The following is an 11,101-nucleotide window of genomic DNA, read 5'->3' on the forward strand; positions in this document are numbered from 1 at the left end:
GAGTTTTGGGCTAGCTTTCCCATGGAATACAGAAGGCAACAAAAATAGTCTTAGGATGTTCTTCAATACCGCGCAAGGTGTTTTCTTCCAGCAACAGAGAAGTGCTCTCACCGAGCCGGAAGGTCCTTGAGCACGTGCTTCCGAGGGCTCGGACTCAACAAAGCAACCCCATCGCAGAAATGCTGTATGAGCTCTTGTTTTATTTAAACACACACTTGATCTGGACTGCATTTGGTGAGCTGATGACAGTCCAGTCCCAAAACCAGGGAATGCAGCTAGCCCCGCCGAGAAGGCTGGAGCAGCAGAGCGAAGTCAAAAACCATCTCCCCCGAAGATGCAGCCCAGCTGCCTGCTGAGATGATTTACACTTACCGTTTTTATTGCTGACTCTGCTGCTTGCCCTAATGTGCTTTTACTGCCTGGGACAACCTACCCGTGTTTCTCCTTTTTTGTTCCCTTTCAAAGAGTCTGCAGAAAAGGAGGCTGAGGGGAGACCTTATCGCGCTCTACAGCTGCCCGAAAGGAGGCTGTAGTGAGGTGGAGGTCGGTCTCTTTTCCCAGGTAACCAGCAATAGGATGAGAGGAAATGGCCTCAAGTTGCACCAGGGGAGGTTTAGATTGGATATTAGGGAAAATTTCTTCACCAAAAGGGTTGTCAAGCCCTGGAACAGGCTGCCCAGGGAAGTGGTCGAGTCCCCATCCCCGGAGGGATTTAAAAGACATGCAGACGTGGCGCTTAGGAACACGGTTTAGTGGTGGACTTGGCAGAGCTGGGTTTGCGGTTTGACTCGATGGTCTTAAAGGTCCTTTTCAATCTAAATGATTCCATGGTTCTATGATCCAAATGCACGAGGGCGAGTGCTCATCATGAACGGCCACAGCAAAGCGTTCAGGAGACTCTGCTCCAGCCTTGCGGACGTTACAGGGCTATCGCTGCTGCCAAAAGTCAGCTACTGAGCACGTACAAAAGTAGATTTCCAAACGGTTTCAGACATGCCACTGTGTGTGCAATGAACACCTGGGTCGTTGCATATGCACAACATGACCGCGCGCTCAAATCGGGTAATCTCGCCGCTAAATGGCAAGAGGCAGACATCTGTGTTCGTACCTGACGCACGTATTGCACCACGAGCAGCAGCTGTAAGGAAAGCAGCACATTTCATACACCGCTGTAGCTATTCCTTCTGGCTGTGCGAGTTTTTCTTATTCAGTCATATCCTTTGCCTCCCTCTCACGCACCTATATTTCATTCTCTCCTTGCAGCAGTGATTTAGATATCACTTACCAGGAGGCTGAATTCAGTTCCGCAGTGACAAGGGAATATATATTAAAATGAAGCATTGCAAGAAATGCTAGAAGAGATTATCACAACACAAATGCCAGAAAGTGGAAGGGCTTATGGGAAGACTAACACCTGCAAAGATGCTCCAGAGCAGCCTTTGGCACTCTGAGCTGCCCTGAGCTTGCGGCTCAGAAAGACAGCAGTGTAAAGAGCAACTGGAACTTTAGAAGAGTAATATTAAAGTAAATGAATATTATAATTTATTAAATATTATTAAATTCACTGATATTTTTTTCTCTAATGTTCAGAACCATAGAAGCCTAGGGAAAACTTAGGACAATTGCATACCTCTCAAACTAAAATGCTGAACAACATGAAAGAAAAAAAAAAACAAAAACAAACCCAAATTTTTCCACCACAGTTTGAAGAACACCACCACGTTGTTATGACAAATGGCAGGTTTGAGACATTCCAGAGGTTTGCAGGCTACAGGAATACAAAAAATCTTCATTGTTATGTGGCAAATTTTGAAAAAGGAAAAAAAAAGAAAAAAAAAAGAGAGAGAAGAGTAACCTCAGCTTGTAAAACTTCTTTAATAGACAAATAGTAACTCCTTACTAAGAATACACATAAACTGAATCCTCTCTCTCGAGGTGAAAAGCCTAAATGTGGCAGCATGAATCTCACCCTGTGATGGAGCTGCCTTGTACAAATATTCAGGCTGTTCTCTTGCAGGGACGCTTCCTAGGTGTAAGTGACTGCTTCTAAATGGCTGCTGCAAACACTAATGAAACTGCTCGGTTCAGATATCGATGGGAAGTAGCTTCCCCGATGGCAAAAAAAAAAAGCAGCCAGCTCAAGAGAAAGGAGACGGCACTCAGGTAGGAAAATGACACAGCAAACCTCAAACTAAATTAGGCTGCTAGAACAAAAACTGGAAAAGGAAGGGGGGGAAAATGAAATGAGTTTTAAACACTGACTGCACCTGGGCTGTGAACTTTCAGCCTGGTTTCTGAATAGCTGACGTTCAGCTTTAGGAAGTGTTTTCCCCAGCTGGCACTTTACTGGGGAATACGGCGACGAGGGCAATGTCGGCTCTGCGCTGCGGGCTGACGCTTCGGCAGCGCGCCGGTCAGCGGCAATCCAGTCCAGAGACTGGAAAACAAGCGCAGGGAGAAGCGCCATTAGATGCTGTATTCATTCTGCCTCCTTGCACGCAGCCTTGCTCGGGGGAGGGTTTTTTCCCCTCCTGTTTGTGAAAATGCTCAGGGAAGTGGAAGGAGGGAACGTCTCCCTGCGCTCCCCAGCCCCGCGTAACGCGCCGAGTTAGCTACCCAGAGACGCCGCGCTAGGGAAGCTTCTGCGTAAAGTTACCTGTGCTCTACTTTGGCTTGGGATGGATGAATCCTCCCGGAGCCAGGCTCAAAAGCTAATTTCTAGCAACAAGATTCGTCAAAACGTGAACTAAAATCTCCTAGAAAGGAGCTGGAGGGTTTTAGTAAGAGCTGAAGGAACCAAACCCTCCTCAGGTTTTGGGACTGGACGCCAGCCCAGGATTGTCAGAAACCCACAATCCCCACAGCCACATTTACGGTTGATTTAGCAGCTTCCATTGTCAGCAGTCCACAGGGGCAGAGCAGCTTAATTAATACCAATCACTCTTTATAACAACAGCGAGCCTTGCCAAATCGATCCCAGGCTTGCATTGACCCAGGACTCCTGCTCAGCGCACGCACCGGGCACTCGCGGCACGTTGTGCGTGGGCAGACGTCAAAAGCATCCTTTCCAGATTTACTTGTGTCTGATCGCTCACCCATGCAGTTTCCTACATAGGGAACTTGTGAAACAGAAACGTAATCTCGGGGAAGGGCCGACACAGGGAGCACAGGCAGGAAAAACAGGGAGAAGAACATGAGACTCACGGGCAGCAGCTCTAAGGAGCTGCCTGTCAAAGGGAGCGAGAAGAGCAGCATTGATTTCTGGAGGCATCCGCAATGCCGAGCATAAACAGCAAGGCAGAGTAAAATCGCTGCCATGAGATAACAACAAATCAATGTCTCCAGGATTTTTATAGACAGGAAACTTTCTGCTTCCGAGATGTGAACTGAAGTAGAATAAGCGTTATGTTATCAGCCAGAAAAAAAGGGACAAACTTCATCGGCCAGATGCAACGTGACGTGTCGCAGTGCAAAAACGGAGGCGTCTTTGCAGACACGTCTTCAGGCCTTACCAAGGCTGGAAGCCCTGCAAATCCTTCGGGCAGGCGCTGGTTTCACCGAGTTTTGGGGTATTTTGCCAGTGTCTGTCATCAGCCTGCAGAGACCGAGTTGAAGTGGAAGCGCTGCCCTGAGCATCTTCCTGGGCGGACACCTCGCACCTTGACCTTTTCAGGTCTGGCACGTTCCAGGCTTCCCCAGCGCATCCTTTTCCACCTGGCCCCGCACAAGGCAAGCTTGGCCACTTGCCGCCAATCACCTGATGTTCACAGGCGCGGTCAGGTCAGCAGAAGAGGCTGTGACCTTCCCGCGGGACTGCCAGGAGCGCCCAGCGAAGGCCACGGGGCACGCACAGGCTCATTGCCCCACGCTTGGGGTTGGGGCCAGAACCACCCCCGTGTGTCTGCAGGCAGCCGCTCCGCACTGGCATCCCCGCACGTGCACGGCCCGGCGCCCGCCCAGCAGGGACGTGGCAGCGTGGATTGCTCACTGATGCAACGTGCACCTTAAAGTCAAATCCAGTCCTATATTTTAAACAAATGAATCCCTTCCCTGCCTTCTTCCCATCACTTCCAATCACTTGCGCTGTGAGCACTGCGAACGCCTCAATTCCTCTGCACTCTCCATTCTTCCAATTTATTTTTTGCCTTCCTTCCAGCCTGGAAAATGGATTTCTGTCCGTTTCATCGTCTCAGAAAGCGTTGGCACCGTGGTGCCGACAGAGACTTTTTAAATAAAGACGGCTATTTCCATTTGACTGAAGGACAGCAACACAGACTCAAAGCCATGTTTCTGTCTTGCCTCAGGTTTGCGGAAGCTTCGCTTCACAAAAAGAAAAGTGATATTGAGTGAAATGGTCCTTGATCGTCTCTATTAATCCCTGGGAAGAATTAGCAGCAGCCTTATATTACACACATACATCTTCTGTAAGTAAAGATTTTAGGCTTTCTGTCTTATTCTCAGTTTTTAATAGAGGCTCGACATAGTCTCTTTGGACACATCATCAGCACAGGTGGCAGAATTAGTGCCGTGCTTTGTCCAGGCATTCCTCAGGGGATAAATTACAGCCTCTACAAGTAGTCAGGGGGTTGGAGTCAGCGTTATGTAAATAAATGCTTATTTCTAGGAAGATACCAACTCCTCTAAAGAAACTGCAGCTGAAACAAAACAGCGAGTTCATATTAAAGAAACCTCGCTAATGAGTTAATTAACCTGACGAGCAGGACTGAGGTCTAACTCACCCATACGCTATTTCCCTTCCATGGTCAGCCCAGTGCCGGTTGCTACGTGGACCCTGCCCCTCTTTCGAGGCAGAAGCCTCAAAACACCAGTGCGACACTGAAAGGAGACAAAGAGGCATTAGAGGAGACAAAACCCGGAGCAGGCTGGAGAGGCTGAAGAATACGGGCACGCTGGCAGGGCGGGCAGCTGCCGTGCCGCGGACCCTGTGCGGCTCAGCACCCCAATTCACGCTACAGCTGGTGCAGGTAATTCTGAGTACCCGCGCCCTGTCCAGCTCCTACGCGCTGGGAAGATGTTGCAGATCTCGTACGCGTCGTCCCTCGGTTCCCTTGCTTCCAAACGGAAGAGCAATTCCCATGCAAAAAAAAGGTGCGAGGACCTCAGCTCTCAGAGAAGGAAACAAGTGAACGGGAGCAAGAAACAGCCACGATTCCTGACGCCACGATGCAGGCAGCGCTGGGAGCCTGGAGCTAGCCACGGGAGCCTGAAGCTAGCCCCGGGAGCCTGGAGCTAGCCCAGGATCGGGGCCCACGCTGCCCAGACGTTGTGCCGACACGGAAGCAAGCTGCCCTCGCACCAGAGAGGCCTCCCCAGAGGCTGGTGAAACACACCCACGCACCGCGCAAGGGAGAAGCCCCCGGGGATGCGCAGGGAGCAGGAAAATGGCCCGAGGCGGCCGGAGCAGCCGGGGCCGGCACCGCGGGGCGAGGCTCGAACCGGCGGCCCCGGGGGCAGCGGGCGGCTCCGCGGGCGGCTCCGCGCCGGCCCGGGGCGCTGCGGGGCGCGGCGCAGCTTGGGTTGTACCGCCCCCTGCTGGCGGCGACGCACCCTGCAGCCGCGGGCGGCTCCGCGGGGCTGGGACCCCCCGTAACCTCGTGATGTTACGCACCCAAAAATGCCGCGCCTCGTGATGCACCACCCAAAAAACCAGAAAGGGGGTGCGGGGTCCGTGCAGAGCAGCGGCAGCAGGGTCTGCCGAAGGCCGATGGCGTTCCACGCACGGCTGAAGCGCTGGTGTTTACTGGAGCGGGAACTGAATGCGAAAGGGTTGGGGGCGTCACGCAGAAAATTATTTCAAAGACACGCACGGGACAACGCTCTCCTAAAACAGCTCACAGTAGAGCCAGATTGATTCCTGTGCACAAAAATGCAATATAGACAAAAAAGAGAGATCGCTTAATTCCCCTTTAACTCTGGAAAACAATTTGACGCAGTATCTGACACATTGCAAAGAACTCGGTATCAACCTTGAGAACAAATATAGCGCGGTGGAGCGAGCCACGCACCAGGCCCTAGTATTTCACACTAGAGAGCGAAGTTAAGGGGGGGGGGGGGGGGGGGGGAAATTGGTTCGAGGCCAATTTCACTCACACAGTAAAAACAAGACTTTGTTAATGTTGGAACAGCCCAGATTGATCCATTAACAACAGCCACTAACAAGCTCTGCAGGCAGAGCTCCTCACGTACACAACAGCAACACTCACCTACACCGGCACGCCACGGGAACCCCGGCACGCCACGGGAACCCCGCCATCTGCGCGCGAGCGGCCCCACGGCGCTGTGGGAAAGCGCACTACGTTACCCAGCTGCACGGCAGCAAAAAAGGTGCCACGGTTAAAAACTTGCTGCCGTCTAATTAAAACCCTAAATAAGGTTCCACAGTTGCTTTTAGCATCCTATCATTTAGCAAGAGAGACCCTTTGTAGACATTTGGGGGCACAGATGCTTGCAGCTGGAATTTGTGCGTGAAATTATCGAGTGCTCTGCCGAGACGTTTCAGCTGGATCACCGCAGATAACGAAATGGCTGAACCACAGCACACAGCCATTAATATTGTCTCCAAAATGAAGCACCGGATTCTTCAAGGCATTGCCAGGCTCTGGTAATTTCCAGCAGCCTCTCCTGACTGCAGATGCTCAGACCATAAATAATCACTACACATTTTTGCTGCCACTGATATTTTATTGCCTGAGGCAAGCACTCGCAGGTCTGCCTCCGAGATAAGGCCAGGCGAGCTTCAGAGAGTTTGGGTACTTTGAGTGGAATCTTCTCAACATCAAAGTCCCAGTAGGGTTTTTAGTGAGCCTTTAGAAACCAAGTTAAGGATTTTAATGTGCCATACACCAACTAGCATCAAAGCGACAGCCGTCTGCAGGGAACTGCTGTTTAACAAAGTCACCGATAGCATGGAAATAGAGCTGAACTAAACAGCTTTATCACTAGTATTTTGAGAAACTTTTATGTACAGGCGATGAGCACTCTGGAGGCTTATTTGAAGCACAGAGTCTGAATAAAAAAAAAAAAGAAAGACTTCCCTATTTGCCATATAAAATTACTCAGATGAAAATGAGGTCTCGAGATTCTTTGAGCTTGTGCCGCACAGCTCGGAATAAATATTCTCATTGAATTATGACACTTCGCAGCCCTCACACGCAGAATCAAGGTCATCTCTAGCAGTTAGCAAGCGAGCTCTGCTCCCTGATCTTTGCTATTTCAGCATACAATTCTTTTTGCTTTTTCCGCAGAAGTTATTGCTGAGCAGGGGCTATCTGGGCTGTCGGGAGAGGGACCGTGTTTAATGTGACGATAGGCATCCGTAATATTGCTGCACGGGAAACACGGCCGTGCCGTTCAGACTCGGACCCCGATAAGCCCGGCAACTTGTAAATCATTTTCTCTGTTGTTCATTTCTTCCCAGGAACCACGAGCATCTCGTCACTCGCATCGAATTCTCTGCATGCCTGCGCCACCGCGCCCTTCAGAACCGGCGGCGAAGAGGCTCGCGATCAAACACCCAGGACTTCAGGGTCACAGCGCTGCCTTCGCTAAATCACGCCAGCAGCGAGGGCAGCGCCTGTACCGCAGCTGCAACAAAGAGCATCTGTTTTGTCAGCCAAAATGCAATTCAGCACGGAGGAATCCAGGCGCTGCTGGTGCATTGTTAGCTTTATCGCTCTCAGCAACACAAGCTGCTTTTCTGGAAGCTGGAGCAACCATACATTTTCCGCCAGTTACCTCTATTTTATAGAGAATAATTAAGACAAGCAAGGGCAAAGAAACGCCGCTGTGGCGGAGTGGATACACAACTCCCTTCTGCAGCGCTGCGCGCCCTGATGAATGTGAAATGCCTGCTGCCTGCGCAGGTGATGGGAGGTTTAAAGATACAACACGCAGAAAACACAAGCGCGGCACCTGCCTGTCTTGCCTGCGATACGGGAACGGCTTCAGAGCCACACGATTCTCCCGCTTGTTTTCGCCAAGCTGTTACGCGAGGAGGAGATGAGACATTTTGAGACTTAATTTTCTAAGGAGAAAAGCAGGATCCTTATTAGATAGAAGCCTGTTCCTTGCCAAAGAAAATGCGCACCCAGTTCTACATTGCAACACTGTCTTCCTACCCCTTCCTTTTTCTTTTTTTTCCTTTTTTTAAACTAACGGCCTCTAGCATCTTTTCAGACCAGCTGGCAACATGCCTACCGATGCCATGGCCCCACTGCTGAATATTATGCTGATGACATTTGTGCAAGGCAGCGAGCCTAGACTGAAATGCTTTGGACAGCTTTTCGTAAACCTTTCTGCCTGGACAAAAGCAGCTTCTGCTCTAAGCCAAGAGCTGGGCAGAAGCAGGTTTCCCGGTTGCCACACAGCTGAAAAATCAAACAAATATGATTAAGTTAGTGCCAGCCCTGGGTGCCTCCACTAGCTATCAAGGCCACCTTCAGCTTTACCAACACGCAGTGACTTGTAAAGGGCTGAGCTGAAACAGTATTTCATGGCTTGAATTGTCCAAATCCCCAAGGAACAAGCGTCAGGACTTTCAATAGCTATAGTGTTAATAACAAAACAGGGACCTCTTCCAGTATCAGAGCACAAACAGTAGTTATTTCTCTTTCAAAGCTTTGATTCCTAAAACCTTTCTTACATTCAGCTTGACATCAAAACACCCATCTCATTCACTCAGACTGTCACAGGAGAATTGTGCGCTGCCATTAGAAATAGCCCTGAGGTGAATTAAGAACAGCCTGTAATGATGTTCCACCACAGCGACTTTATTTCTACCAAACCAAATAAATGAGCAATATTTTATCTGATATGCCTTGGCTCAGCGGAGAGCGGCAGCTGCTCCCCATATGATTTATCGAATGGATGTTTTCTAAATAGCCGAAGTCGGGCTCTGCAGCGAGTCACAAAATCTCCTATTCATAACAGCCCGGCACAGAGATAGGGAGAGAGAAATTCAGATTCTGGATAGTGGCAAGTTTGGGTATGCACCATTTTATCTGCAATTTTTTCGCCTATAAACAGGAGGCACATGCAAGAAGCTGTATAACAAAACCTATAAATATTGACGCTCAACAGCTGGCAGCAACAACGCGGGGCACAAGCAAGCCTCTTGTTGCATGAACGCAGCAGCAATCCAGTCCCTTCCAGTCCAGCCAGAAGTCAAGGGAACAGCGGGCGTTCGAAGGCACACGGAGTGCCTCCAGGAGCCTGGTGGGCAGGGGGAGGAAAGGGTGGAGGGCGGCAAGGGACGAGGGACCTCGCTACGTTTTTGGAAGTGGTACGAGCAGCAGCTCCCAGCACTGCAGCCACGCTGGGTACGGTACCGTCGCACCGCCAGTACGCTGCATTGCTGCACCGGCTGTCCCAGAACAGCCAGCCTGGCACTGTGGTGAGATAGCTAGAGACAGAAGTAAAGAAAAAGAAAAAAAAAAAAATCCCATAAGCGCAAGACCTCCAGCAAACAGGACTGTGGCATAAGCAGCTAAAGCAGGGATTTTTGGCTTTTGGAGAACTGGCGGGAGGAAATGTATTTTCACATTGGCGATTCAAACACGGGATATTCTGCCAAAGGACATCTCCGAAGCCAAGAAGTTAATTAGATTCAAAAGAGGTCTGGACATTTACCCAGACGCTGAGGACGCAGGGAAGCGTCGCAGTGACCGGTAACACATTTCAAGGATATTACACTTCGGAGGGCTCCAGCTCCTACTCCCGAGGCTCTCCGAGAGCAGGACGAGGAGGGGAGGCAGGCGGGGGGGTTCACACGTGCTGCGGGGCCCGAAAGCCCTAGCTGTCAGCAAGAAGCGACGGTCCCGAATGCACAGGCACGATCCGTTCTGGGTGGTTTAATTATTTTAATGCCAGAGCAAAGGGAAGAGCCGACGAGGGCAGAGCGAAATCCTGACAAGGCAGCAAAGTGCCCGGCATAGCAGCGCTGGGATTCCTGCCCCGAGCTGTGAAAAATGCCCAAATATTTATAGCCCGAGGAATGCCGAGCGCCTGATTCCACACACTGGCTGAATGTTTGCTCCGGGAGTGGAAACGCCGTCCCCGAAGTGCCGGGGATAAGGGAGCGAGGGGCACGCCGGACTGCGCTGCAAGGACGCCGGCTCCAAGAATTACCGCCTGTGGAACGGCTGCTCAAACACAGCCCGCTGCAGGACAGCTCCGACGGCGCGTTCTGTTGGCTCGTAGTTAAGCGTGTTAGCCCTGTCTCTAATGAAACACCAGTGGGGCCTTAAGGGAAAAATAGCTTGAAACGCTCACAAAATGCTCACAAAGGCTTGTCCCGATGCCAGTTCGAGTCCCTCTGTGCAGATGCCCAAACCAAAGGAACCTTTGATGCCAGCGGGGCACACACTCACCACAATATTCCACTCCATGGCTATTTAAAAAAAAAAAAAAAAAAAAAAAATTCCTCTGATACTTTGCCCTCAACTAATATGCACTTAAAGAAATAAAGCAACCACCTGGCCTTGCCATTGAAGAGTGGCACAAACATTTCCAGAAGCAGATTATTGACCAGAAGTACAGAAGCCAAGTTATAAATGGGTTAGTATTTCAATAAACAAAACAGTAAAGCTTTTCAAAACAGACCATACAAACCTCATTTTACCTGCCCTGCTACAAAAGTAGTCAAGTATCTGTTTATGAGATTATAACTACCTATTTTCTATGCCATTCACCAAAAAGAAGGAAGAGAATCAAGATAAAAAGAGGGCATATTTTAGCTGTAAAGGGTTTATTAATTCGATTTACATTTGAACCAATTATCCAGGCAAAGCTCAAACACTGCCAACGTGATTTAGGTGACTGAACACACATCCTAAACAGCCTAGCATCCACGTCATGCAATCCATATCTGCAATTTCTGGATAGCTTCGTGAGCAGGGAGAACATCCTGACTCACAGCGTGCCTTTCCTTCCGAGTGGCAGCGCGCTTTGCTGTAGCTCGGAACAGAGCCTCTGAAATCTCGCGTGCAAAGAAAAGCCGTAGTCTTCCATCCAGCCCAGCGGACTAGGGATAAACTCCGGAAGGCTGGGTCAAGCGCACCAGCTAGGAGCAGCGCTGAAGAGC

This window comes from Pelecanus crispus, chromosome 14 (genome assembly GCF_030463565.1).
Source record: "Pelecanus crispus isolate bPelCri1 chromosome 14, bPelCri1.pri, whole genome shotgun sequence".
Classification (NCBI taxonomy): domain Eukaryota; kingdom Metazoa; phylum Chordata; class Aves; order Pelecaniformes; family Pelecanidae; genus Pelecanus; species Pelecanus crispus.